General features: G+C 39.5%; 2 long non-coding RNA genes across 2 annotated transcripts in view; one reads left to right on the forward strand and one right to left on the reverse strand.

Annotated features, from left to right (window-relative positions):
* LOC309660313 overlaps nt 1–10389 on the forward strand; it is a 38141-nt gene extending 27752 nt beyond the window's left edge. The window contains exon 3 of the long non-coding RNA XR_014263331.1: nt 2327–10389. This is a non-coding gene — a long non-coding RNA (uncharacterized lncRNA). The remainder of the gene's footprint in view (nt 1–2326) is intronic.
* The window catches only part of LOC309660329, a 277845-nt gene that overhangs the window by 191520 nt on the left and 72528 nt on the right, over nt 1–13797 (reverse strand). The gene's annotated exons all lie outside the window — the stretch shown is intronic.

Genomic DNA, 13797 nt, shown 5'->3' on the forward strand with positions numbered 1-13797 from the left:
CTTCTCCTGGGAACGACGCCCTTCTCCCCTCCTCCATCACATGGTCATAGTGGAAGCTGCCCCGTCTTTCACATGGCCACACGTGATTGGTCCAGAAATGATGGCTGAGTTCTTCTCTGAGCTTTTTCAGATTGCAACTGGGAAAAGTAGTCTATTGCTGCCTGATGGCAGAAGCTATAAACGATATAAACAGTACAGAGAAACCTTGATGAGAAGCATGGAGAGAAAGGGGAAGATGAAGATGTTCGAGGACTGAGTTCCTGTTGTCGGTGAATCCACCTCCACCTCTGTCTTTCCCTTGGGTTGTTTGTCCAACCTTGTTCTTGGCTATTATCACGGTCTCCTCCTCTTTGCTTAAGCAGTTCAGGCTGGGTCCTGTTTCTTACAACCAAAGGAGTCCTGATTAACATATAGAGGGAACTTATTTAACTGCAATGTAGTTGATATATTTGACCTCTGAAAAGAAGTAATCATAATAACTAACCTAATAATTAATAAAAAGAGTGATTTCCTTTTAATGGCCATGCCGTGAGAGCTGTGACACGGTAACTCCATATATTAATGCCTTGGGGTAGAGTGTCAGAACTCAAGGTTAGTAGGGTAAGCTACAGGCTCCCTGATTACTCTGTCTTCCTTTTTTAAAACACGAATTACCCTCATTGTTTGTTAAGCGTCTGTCTCACGCAGAGCCTTTAAGCAATGTTAAGTGTCAGGGTTATAGCTGTTGCCTCCATCACTGTACCCCCAGGACCTCACACTACGTTGACACACAGCAGTTGCTCAGTAAATATTTCTAAAGTGAAAACTAGTGAACACACGAGCAAACAAAAGTGTGAGGGGTCCGGTCTGTGGATCCGGAGGAGGTGGGAACTGGAGATTAGACTTGACCCAGGTACCTTGATTGGAAAGGGGAAGGAGGTGGGCCTGTGCGCTGATCAAACTGAGGAAAAGCTCCGACAACATGACAATATCAGCTGCCTGAGACCCAAGGACTGTGGTCTTGAAAGGAGAGATGAGAGCATTGCCCACAGAGCTGTCGCCTACCCCATAAGCCCCCGGATCCAGGCCTCCACAGAAAGTCTCACTCAGGAGCTGGAGGAGCTCTTCCCTCAGCTCCCGACGCCACCCCACTGCACGGTGAATTGGACCAGGGAGGTGAATTGGACCAGGGAGTCAAAAGAAGTGCAAAGACCTTGCAAACAAAACCCCTTGGATTCATTTGAAAGCAAAAGCCACAAGAGGGCAGAATGGATGCTGAGGTTGGAATCAGCTGCCTGTCACGTCCCCGGTGGCCTCTTAGTGATGGGATTGGGAGGGTTGACAAAAAAGCGATTGAAATTTTAACTGTGGGGTTTCAGCTTAAGTGAATTTTTTTCACACACGTGCCAAAATTGATTGACTTAGATTGGAGGGTCTAGAGAGAGGATAAGCAGCTTCGGCAGATTAGAGATGAAGGAAAATATGTTTTAAGGCCGGGAGCTAGACAGAGGCCAGGTCTTAGTGAATGCCACCCTAGGAGGTGTGTACATTATCCCCTACACTGCTCCTACTCAAAATATGGTATGGGGCAAGCACCTTCACCACCATCTTTCAAAATACAGAATCTGGGGGTCCAGACCTACTGAATCAGAATCTGCACTTTAACAAGATGCTCAGATTATTTGAACTCACATTAAACTTAGAGCAGCACTGTTCTAAGAAATGTGGAGTCATTAATCATAAACACGTGTGTGTTTTAGAAAGGGGACTGTACAGGGTGGATTAGGGGACAAGTACGGGGGCAGAGACCAGTTACAAGAATATTACAATAGTTTAGGCATGAAAGGATGTGGGCCTGACCATCAAGGTAAGATGAAAACAACATCTACAATTAAGACATATTTAAGGGTAGAATCAGCAGAAATTCTGGTTCATCAGATAAGGGGTCTGGAGATGAGAGAAGGGAGAAGGTGAGGGGGGTAGGTGTGTAGGTCGTCCCCCAGGCAGGCTGATGGGGCAGATGGTGGCACAACCGTCTCTAAGCACTAGAATACAGAAGCAAATGAAAGAACAGAAAGGAAGGATTGTCATTTTAGCTTTGGACATGTTGACACCTTGGTGTGCTGGGAAGAAAATGGAAACAGTCCTTGGAGAACTCATAGTGTCACTGTGAAAATTAAATAAGGTATTGTAGCCAAAAGATATGGAAAGTCATAAAACACTATATAAATATGTTAAATAGTTGTTTTAAATAACTTGTAGTTTTTTTTTTCCACTGTGTTTTCTTCTTTATTCTGATTTTGGCAAGGTAAGAAATGAGTGACAGGCATAATTATTGTCCTTGTAGAACACAAATTTGGAGCCTAACAGAGGACATGAAATTGAAAAAGCAGTGATAAAGGCAAGAAGTAAGAAACCTAGAAGATGGGGAACAGTAAATGATTGTGTTAGTGCTGATTGAAAGAGGTAATGTGTACACAACCATAAGTCACTCATAGTATGTAGTATTGACCTACACTGTTTAGTATGGTGGCAACTAGCCACATGTGGCTGGAGCACATGGTGTACCACTCATCAAATTGAGATGTGATGTGAGTAAAAAATATATACAGAAATCCAAAGACTTAATATTAAAAAAGAATGTAACATATTGTTGACATTGATTTCACCTGTAGCTTCTTGTGTATGTGGCTCACATTTGTGGCTTGCATTTTATTTCCACTCAACAGCACTGGGGTAGAATATGACTATGAAACTGCCTGATACTGAGTGTTGGTTCTTGCACCTCATTTGCACACATTTGCCTTGTGTCACGTGGACTGGCTCTCCAGACACTCCTGGTTCCACCTTGATTCCCCTCTTTGATCATTGCTTACCACCAGAAAGTACTATAAGTAAGAAAGAGCTGGTCTATGATTGCATGATTCTCTTGGACAGATCTTCTCTCCTCTTCCTGCATGGCCAGTTCTCTGGTTTGTCCATTGCCATAAGTGATCTCTTGAAACTGGTTCCAGATGATAGGATTGGAAGGAAACCTCAAGATAATCTAACCCTACACCCTTCATTTATGCATAAAAAATCCAGAGGTCCAGAAATGTGAGTAAGTACACCTAAATTATGTTTTTTCTACTACCCAACACTTTCCCTCCAGAGAAGCTAGTTGACCTAAAGCAGAGTTTTATCTTCAAAGGCATTGGTTTGTACAAAGATGTGGAAGGAGATGCGATGCTGATTTGAACACTTCTTCAAAGTTGAAAAGACTTGAGGGGATTCATTTTATGAATCTTCTGTTTCATAAAATGAGTAGGAAGGCAGGTCATCTGGGGAGAGTTTGCTTAGAAGAGTATAAACTAATAATTTGCAGAGTGCAAAAGATATGTAGGGGAAAAAAATGTGGGAAAATGGAAAGGGAGTCAACAAGAGATAAACAAGGTTTCCAGGCAGCAGTGAAGGCTTTGTCTCTAACCATGCATCACAGTTAGTAGGTGTCCAAATAGAAAATGTTATCAAAAGAAGCATATGGGAGGCTTACTGTCCTGTGTTCCCACCTCTAGAAATAATTGTTCAGGCTGGTAGCACTTAATTTAGTTATAGGCTAGAAAAATACGTGATACTTCTGTGATCCACCAGTAGTTCAGTCTCATAATCAGACCATATTTCCTCTGGCTGGAAGGGATTTTCAAAATATAGGGTGTATTAGGTTCCTGGAGCTGCTGTAACAAAGTACCACAAACTGGGTGACTTAAAACAACAGAAATTTATTGTCTCACAGTTCTGGAGGCTGGAATTCTCAGATCAAGGTGCTGGCAGGGCTGTGTTCCCTCTGAAACCTGCAGGGGAGGATCCTTCCTTACATCTTCCTGTCTCTCGTGGTTTGCCGGCATCCTTGGCATCCTTTGACTTGCAGCTACAGCACTTCAATCTCTGCCTCTATCACTAGAAAATATTCTCCCCTCATGTGTCTGTATCTCTGTGTCTCTTCCTCTTCTCAATGACCCCAGTCATATTGGATTAAGGGCTCACCCTGCTCCAGTAGGACCTCACCTTAAGTAACTACAGCTACAATACCCTATTTCCAAATAAGGTCACATTCTGAGGCACTGGGGGTTAGGCTTTTAACATATCTTTTTGGAGGATAAAGTTCAATCGTAACATAAGGTGTTCCTTCTTTGTACACATAGTGTATCTGAATTAAAAGTTTACCTAAGACTTTGAGTCCAAACAAGATGCTATGAACCCATTTCTCTTTGCTACTTCCTATCTCATAAAACTATAAACTCTGAAAATAACAAAAGAGGCAACCAGGGTAGAACTCTAAAAGGTGATAAAAAGAAGGCAAACTGGTTTGGGATCCCAGAACTGGAGGAAAAACACAGCAGCAGGATGTCTTACATTCTTCCACCCAACAGAAAAAGATGATGCAGACTCAACATTGTCTGACCCCAAACTAGCAAAGGAAGACAGTGTAGGTAGGCTTATTCTTCCTGCAGATCAAATAGACCCTCTGACAACACCACGTGTACCTCCAGCACTCCTAGAATGGAGAATTGGTTGAAAGCTCCACTAACACTAAATGGCCAGGAGGAATGCTCTCCTTTTCTGGCTGGGCCTGAGACTCCCCTCCCCCACCAAAAGATACTGAGGGGGCCCAGCAGCATGAAGATGACTCTCATCCCAACAAGCCTGGCCAGAAGTCTCACTGCCTCCCCAGGCCTGAGACTGCTCCACCCAGAGACACAGCGATGGCCAGTAGGTACCATTAGGGGAGATCCTGCCACAACAAGCTCCTGGACTGAGAAATGTTCTTCATCTCCCACAGGCAGGAATTTTAATACTATTACTACCTAGCCTGGCCAGGGAAGACTTTTTGACCACATGAACCTGAGACTTCCCTCCCCTACTAAGAAAAACCTGGTGGCCCAGTATGGAGAAACCCTTCCCACTCCTTAGGCAGCATCAGTAGGGACCCATGGGGTCCCAGTGGCACCAGCTAAACCAAACAGACCAAAATAACACCATAGACACTTTAAAAATTAAACTGTCACTGGGACCGCAGCCCACAAATGTAGGCAGGGTGTGCAGATAAACCTAAACAGAGTGACTGCATGCTAAATTAAAATATTTGAATAGGGCCCAGAGTTTCTTGGCATAATAGACAAAATGTCCAGGATACAATAAAAAAATTACCTGTCATACCATGAACCAAGAAAACTACAACTTGAATAAGAAAAGACAGTCAACTGATGCCAATACTGAGATAAATGTGTCGTTGGGATTATCAGACAAGGGTTTTAAAGCACCTGTCATAAAAATGCTTCCACAATCAGGTATAAATTTCCTTGGAATGGATTTAAAAATAGCAAATATCAGCAAAGAAAGAGAAGTTATTTTAAAAGTGCCAACTGTAAATTACAGAACTGAAAAATTGAATAACAGAAATTAAGAAAATCACTGCATGGCCTTAATAGTAGAGTGATGACATAAAATAGAATCAGTGAATTTGAGGACATAAAAATGGAATTTTTGCAATCTGAGAACACAAAGAAAACTGAAAAAAAATGAAGAGAACTTAGGAATCTTTGGGGAAATAACAAAAATCAACATTTGTATCATCTGAATTCAAGAAGGAAAAGAGAGAGAGTGAGGCTAAAAAATTAAATAAAGATTGAAATATTTCTTAATTTGGTGAAAGATACAAACCTATAGATTCCAGAAGCTGAGTGAATCCCAAACAAGATTAACCCAAATCCATGCCAAGATACATCATTATTAAACTTCTGAAAACTAAAAACAAAGAAAAAAATCTTAAAAGCAGCCAGAGAGAAATAACATATTACTGACAGAGAAATGCCTATTTGAATGACAACAGATTTCTCATCTGAACCTATGGAAACCAGAAAGAAGTGGCACAACAATTTTCAAATATTGAAAAAAAAAACTGTCAACCTCAAAATTTATATTTGGTTGTATTAGTTTGCTAGGGCAGCTGTAACAAACTGAGAGGCTTATAACAGAAATTTATTCCTCATGTTTCTGGAGGACAGAAGGCCAAAATCGAAATGTCTGTACACCCTCTGAGCTTTAGAGGATAATTCATTCTTTGCTTCTCCTGATTTCTGGTGGCTCCAGGCATTCCTTAGCTTAGGGCTGCATGACTCCAACCTCTTTCTCTATCTTCACAACTGTCTCTCTTTCTCCCTATTCTGTCTCTTATAAGGATAATTTTCAATGAAGTTAGGTTCCACTTGAATAATTTCATCTCATGATGCTTACCTTAATTACATCTATAAAACCTTTTTCCCAAATTAGGTCACATTCACAGGTCCTGGGGATTAAGACATAGATACACCTTTTAAGGACCACTATTCAACCCACTACATTGGCAAAACTATCTTTCAGGAATAAAGGGGAAATAAAGACATTCTCAGATGAAGAAAAATTAAAAGATTTTGTTACTAGCAGACTTATCCTTAAAGATTAAAGGATATTCTTCAAACAAAAATAAAATGAGGAAATAAAGAAACAAAGTTTTCTTCTTCATCAGGAAGCAAGAACCACAGAGAGACCAGAAATATAGGTTCATACAATAAACTATCATTTTTCTCATGAGTTTTATGAACTATATTTGATGATTAAAACAAAATACATAAACCATCTGGTAATCAATATAATGATATTTAAAAGTAAGTTAGGTAAAGGAACCTAAATGCAAGTGAGCTTTCCATACTTCACTCACAGTGGTAAAATATTGATACCAGTAGTCTGTGATCAGTCTCATGTATGTATCATATTGTACCCAGAGCAATCAGTCTGAAAGCTACACAAAGAGAGACACTCAAACACACTGTAAATAAATCAAAATGGAACTCTAAAAATGTTCAAGTAACTCATAGGAAGGCAAGAAAAGAGAAACATAGGAATGGGAACCAGAGGAAACAAACCAAAAAAAGTATATAAATAAAATGGCAGGCAATTCTATCAGATCAATAATTACTGGGATGTAAACAATTTAAATACATCAATCAAAAAACAGATTAAAGAGTGGATTTTTTAAATGACGCAGTTACATGCTATTTACAAGAAACTCACTTCAAGTTCAACATCGGTAGGTTGAAATTTTAAAAATGGAAAAAGATATCAGGCAAACATCAATTTAAACAATAATAAAAGAGGGAATTCCTTGGCGGTCCAGTGGTTAAGATTCCACACTTCCAGTACAGGGGGCATAGGTTCGATCCCTGGTTGGGGCACTGAGATCTCCCAAGCTGCATGGCACAGCCAAAAAAAAAAAAAAAAAACAGTTAATGTTAAAAAAAAAATAAACAATAATAAAAGAGCAGGAGTGACTTTATGTATATGATAAAATTGTATAGAACTATAAACACACGCATGTAGGATCCAAGTACAACTAGGGGAATATGAATCAGGCAGGTGGGCCATAGCCATATCAATATCCATATTGTGATATTTAACTGAGTTTTGCAAAATATCTCCAGTAAAGGAAACTATTAAATGTTGCATGGGCTTGTTGTATAATTTCCTACTGCTGCATGTGAACCTACAATTATCTCAATGAAATTTTTAATTAGAAAAAAAGTTTATCTAAAAACAAAATAGGGACTTCCCTTGGGGTCCAATGGTAAAGAATCCACCTACCAGTGCAGAAGACATGGGTTCCATCCCTGGTTGGGGAACTAAGATCCCACATGCTGCGGGGCAACTAATCCCATGCGCCACAACTACTGAGCCCACATGCCTCAACTAGAGAGCTCGCATGCCGCAAACTACAGAGCCCACATGCTCTGGAGTCCCTGCATCACAACAAGAGAGAGAAAACCCGCACACCACAGCTAGAGAGAAGCCCGTGTGCCACAACTAGAGAGAAGACCACACGTTGCAACGAAGAACCCGTGTGCCGCAACAAAAAGATCCTGCATGCCACAATGAAGATCCCACGTGCCATAACTAAGACCAGACACAGCCAAAAATAAGAATAAATAAATAATTAAATAAATAAAGAATGGCCAAAGGTAATTCAACCTTAAAAAAAAAAAAACAAATCTACAGAACTGAAGTGAATATTCTTCTAGCTCTGTTTTAGAACAAGATGGCAAGAGCAGAGTTAGTGTTCACTTTCTCCCCCTTTACTTAAAAAGTCATACAAATCATATTGAGTTAACATTTATTTATTGTTTATATGCACCATCATCAAGAAAACATTTTTACCTTAAAAGTAAGCCTTTTGATAAAGAATCTCCGAATAAAATAACAATAACATTATAAAGTATAACAATCTTTGTGGGATAGATGCGTTACAGCGATATTAAATAGAGCCAAAATGGGAGGCTGAAAGAAAACCCAGTCTGTGAGGGTTTCTCAGGTTCCTAACTCATCACTAATTTTGTTTTAAAGGACTCATATCAAAACCCCTTACCTAGACTTGATATAGAGTGATAGATTAATATCTTTGCTTCTGTGTAATGCACTGAAATACAGATATCCATGTTTTATTCAATATATGAACTGAATCCCCTTTTTTCTCCAGGCATAATTCATAATAGAGAACCATCTTCACTTCAAATCTAAATTAATGGGAAACTAGTTTTGCTTATGAATATTGGTACTTAATCTGTTTTCCATGGTGAGTAGTTTAATCTACGATATCACTTTATGGATTTTTGTCTCTTTAAATTATATTACCCTATTTAAATTACCATATTAACACAAGCATGTAACTAAAAATGCTCTAAAGATGTAAACCAAATAAACCCTGAGAAAAATGTGTGCTGTCAAGACTAACGAGAGAGTCTGCCTTCTGAAAATGTTATGTGCAATAATGCACAGAATGAACAAGGAAATAATCCCACACTGCCCTTACTAGAAGGACACGTGAAGTGAGTCAGGGAGTCCCCAGCCCGATGCTATGGACTCCCCGAAAGAACCTGAAACTGCTCTACGGCCACTGAGCAAGACCGTCCAAGGGAGAGAGGGCAAATCTGCACTTTGTTTTTCTTTACTGAATTCTGATGCACGTGGTCTACTGAGAAAATCTGGGGCAATCAGTGTACTAAATCAGAGTCTGCAAAGTTTTTCTGAAAAAGTCTGGATAGTTCATAGTTTAGGCTTTGGGGGCCAAATGATCCCTCTTGAAACTACTCAACTTTACGTGAAAGCAGACAATATGGAAACAAACAGTTGGGACTGTGTCCCAGTGAAACTTTATATATGGACACTGAAATTTGAATTTCATATAATGTTCACATGTCATGAAATGTTCTCTATTTGATTTTTTTCCAGCCATTTAAAAATATAAAAACCATTCTTAGCTCTCAGGCTGAACAAAAATAAGTGGTAGGCAGATTTGTCCTGCAGCCTTGATTTGCTGAACCCTGTGTGAAATTATCAATGATATTAATATTTCCTTCATGAGTAATAATTATAATTTACTTAATATTGCTTCAGATCTACCAGAACTCAGCATCCATTATAACTTTTTTCCTTTTTTGAGTTAATATTGTTAAAATAGCTCAAAATCTTATGTAACTTAAAAGTTAAGGGTAGAAAAGATTGAAATAAATCTGTCTACGTAGGCAGCATGGCCTACCAAGGCATTATCTAAATTCTCTGAATGAAAAATAAGTGGTATTTTGTGGCTGAGTCAATCAATTTGAGAATCTCCAGGGACAAATTTTTTTTTAAAATTCTGTTCAGTTCTCCATTGTATCTGTATCATTGTAGTTACTACATGATGTATAATGGTCCATTTCATGTAATGGAACTTTAACTGGTGTTGGTATAACTTGAGTAGCTTTTTAATTAAAGTAAACCAACATTTGCTGCTTCATTGCCTAACAGAATAAATTGGAAGTCAGCATGATGCATGAATATGAAAATATGGATAATCTAAGGATGATGAATCAAGATCCTTCTTCCATATATTTTCTCTTAATGAAATACAAATGAGGCTTTAAATTGTTCTGTAAAACCACAGAGTAGGGCTTCTGCTGCCTCTTTCTTTATGCTACTGTAGTTAAATATTTAACCTTGAGAGAAGGAATTCAAATCACCAAATGCAATCTAATCTGCAGCTAAACGGTCTAGGTAAATTAAAAATACAGACAAGTAGGAGACGTGTAATTATTGAGGAGCTATTTGGTTTTTTGTTAACAGGATTCACATTACTGAATCCCAAAATTTATTCAACAAGCACTTATTGATTGCTTACTATGATTCAGACAGAGTTACAACACAGTTGAGCTCTGTCCTTATAGACCTTGCATTTTAGTGGAAAGAGCCACATAAAAAGCAAGCAATCAAACAGATAGTTTGTCATATGGTGATAAATATTAATAACAGGGGGGAAAATAATATGGGATGGGGATAGCCACTATTTTCTATAGAGTAGTCAAGAAATAGACTCTGGGGCTTCCCTGGTAGCACAGTGGTTGAGAGTCTGCCTGCCAGTGCGGGGGACATGGGTTCGAGTCCTGGTCTGGGAGGATCCCATATGCCGCGGAGCGGCTGGGCCCGTGAGCCACAATAGCTGAGCCTGCGCGTCTGGAGCCTGTGCTCCGCAACAAGAGAGGCCGCGATAGTGAGAGGCCCGCGCACCGTGATGAAGAGTGGCCCCCGCTTGCCACAACTAGAGAAAGCCCTTGCGCAGAAAAGAAGACCCAACACAGCCATAAATAATAAATAAATAAATAAATAAATAAATAATAGACTCTGTGGAGGTGATATTAGAACATAAATGAAGTGAAGGAGCAAGCTATGTGGATGTTTAGGAGAAGAGCATTCCCAAGCAGAGAGAATAACAAACACAAAGACTCAGAGATGGGACAGTGCTTGGAATGTTCCAGAACAGCAAGGAGACCCATGTGTATGGAGAAGAGTGAGTAAGGGGGGAACTCCACAAGGACAGGTATTTTTCTCCACTTTGGTCACTGCTATACTCTCTGCACATGAGACAGTGTCTAACATATAGGAGGTACTAAGTGAATATTTGCTGAATGAATGGATGGATGAACAAATGTATAAGAACAAGGAGAAAAAAGGGGTGTAGATGACATATTGCCTCATAAATCACTGTAAGAACTTTGGATTTTACTTAAATAAGAAGAGCAGCCACTGAAGGGCTCCAAGCAGAGAATTGTCATGATCTGCAGGATTTTTAAAAGATCACTTGATTTCTCAAAGAGGAAATCAAAAAATACCTTGAAACAAATGACAATGAAAACACAACGACCCAAAACCTATGGGATGCAGCAAAAGCAGTTCTAAGAGGGAAGTTAATAGCAATACAATCCTACCTCGAGAAAAAAGAAACACCTCAAATAAACAATCTAACCTTACACCTAAAGCAATTAGAGAAATAAGAACAAAAAGAACCCCAAAGTTAGCAGAAGGAAAGAAATCATAAAGATCAGATCAGAAATAAATGAAAAAGAAATGAAGGAAACAATAGCAAAGATCAATAAAACTAAAAGCTGGTTCTTTGAGAAGATAAACAAAATTGATAAACCATTAGCCAGACTCATCAAGAAAAAAAGGGAGGAGACTCAAATCAATAGAATTAGAAATGAAAAAGGAGAAGTAACAACTGACACTGCAGAAATACAAAGGATCATGAGAGATTACTATAAGCAACTATATTGATTTCTAGCAGATTAAACTGTAGGAGGAAGGACAGGAGCAGGGAGAACAGGAAGAAGAGTATTTCAATAATAAATAGCAACGACAGAATTATCACCAGATGCTGTGCAACAATTATTTAAGATATGAATTACAATGATGTATAAGACTGGAGCAATGTTATATATTAAACATGGCGTCAGAGCTCTATGGTAATGAACTGGGCTAGCTGAGAATTCCAGATAGATTTTCATGGGACTGGGAGTACAGCAGATGATCTGAGCTTCAGTATTGCAAGCTTAGAGTCTTTGATCAGTCACACATGGAAATCAGGCTCTTGAACTCAGGTTAACCAAATTCCCACCTAGAAGACTGTCAGCATACCCTGCAGCAACTAGTACAGGTTACTGGCATGAACAGAGCCTGAATAAGGAGAAGGACAGCCAGGTGGTTTCCAAGGTGCCAATGATAAAGGCTTACAAAAGCATCACTGGAATTATATCAGTATTGAAAGAATTGTTTTTATCCATACTCCTTTCAGAGAGACTAGTCTTTAACGATAGACACCCAATGAACCATGTCCCCAGGGTTCATGATCTTGTGTATCCATCCGCCCTCTCTTTAGATCTGGGCTGGGACTGTGACTCACTCACTTTTTACTAATAGAAAGAGGTGGAAATAATCCTGGGTGCCTTCAGGGACGTGGTCAGAAGAAGTTTTCCTCTTTCTATCTTCTTCTCTCGGAACACTCATTCTGGGGAAGTCATCAACTATGTAAAAAGTCCATCTACCCAACTGTAGAGACCCCATGGAGGAGCTTTACACCACTCTGTTAAGGCAGCTGGCATGTCTTGGACCCTCTAGAACAGACGAGCTACTAGCTGAATGCCACCGAGGGACTCCAGTTAAGAATCAGCCCACCCAGGGACTTCCTTGGTGGTCCAGTGGTAAAGAATCCACCTCCCAATGCAGGGGACAAGGGTTCGATCCCTGGTTGGGGAACTAGGATCCCACATGCTGCAGGGCAACTAAGCCCTCGTGCCACAACTACTGAGCCCGCACACCACAACTAGAGAGAAGCCCTAGTTGTGTGTCGCAATGAAAAATCCCACATGCCTCAACGAAAATCCCGCGTGCTGCAACTAAGACCCGACACAGCCAAATAAATAAGTAAATATTAAAAAAACAAAAAAAGAATCAGCCCACCCAATCCTGCCTAAATTCCTGACTCACAAAAATCATGAAAAAATAAAATGGTCATTGGTTTAAGTTTTGAGGTAGTTTGTTATACAGCAACAGCTAACCAGAAAAATAGTGTGTGTGGTCAGTGATAAGAATAATTTAATAAACCCCTTGAGTAGAGGGAATATCCCTATGAGGCATAATCAAATGGTCACTGAGGATCATTAAACCAACTTCTGATGAAAAGGGTTGGGTGCAGGTACCTACAGGCAGGGCAGTAGAAGAGAGGAGACATTGCTACCAGAAGCCTTTATCCATCTTTCTTTCACAGCACAAAGTGCCCTCATGTGTGGGTCTAACCTGGTGCATCTACCATTGCTTTTCCAGTCAGGAGACCCATGCAGAAGAAAAAAATCAGACTGATGTCTTCTAAAACAGTATTTTCCAAACCAAATGATACTACATACTAATAAGCTGATGTGTGTTGCTCTTTGGATTAGCACAAGAGAGCAGATATCTTTAATGGAATAATTCTTCCATTTTGTCATTTGAGGTCAAAACCAGATGTTTGAGATGAGAACTAGATCTTTGAAATTCCCAGAAGGACAAAATTCCGACTGATCTCTAACAAGAGCTTATACTGTGTATTCCTAATTGGTTTAGGATGGAAATACTAAGAAATAGCTATTGATTGCCTTGTTCCCAAAAGCTGTATGTACTTTCATTCTCAATACAGGAAAAATAACACGATCGCAATGTGATTTGCCATCATCTTCTAAGATTTCAAGGAGCAAGGAGATTTTATGATTTTCTGATTTTCTAAGTCCCCTCCAAGACATCCTTCATCAAAACCAGTTAAGTTTAGATTTTTTTTTTTCTCTCACTTATGGATCCAGTGTGTAGAAAGCTTCTTAGTGTGTAGTATCATTTGGTTTGGAAAATACTGTTTTAGAAGACATATAAGTAGAAAACTTCATTGAATCTTTGGTATAATTCACAAGGCAG

This window comes from Balaenoptera physalus (assembly GCF_965194825.1).
Source record: "Balaenoptera physalus genome assembly, chromosome: 4".
Lineage (NCBI taxonomy): Eukaryota > Metazoa > Chordata > Mammalia > Artiodactyla > Balaenopteridae > Balaenoptera > Balaenoptera physalus.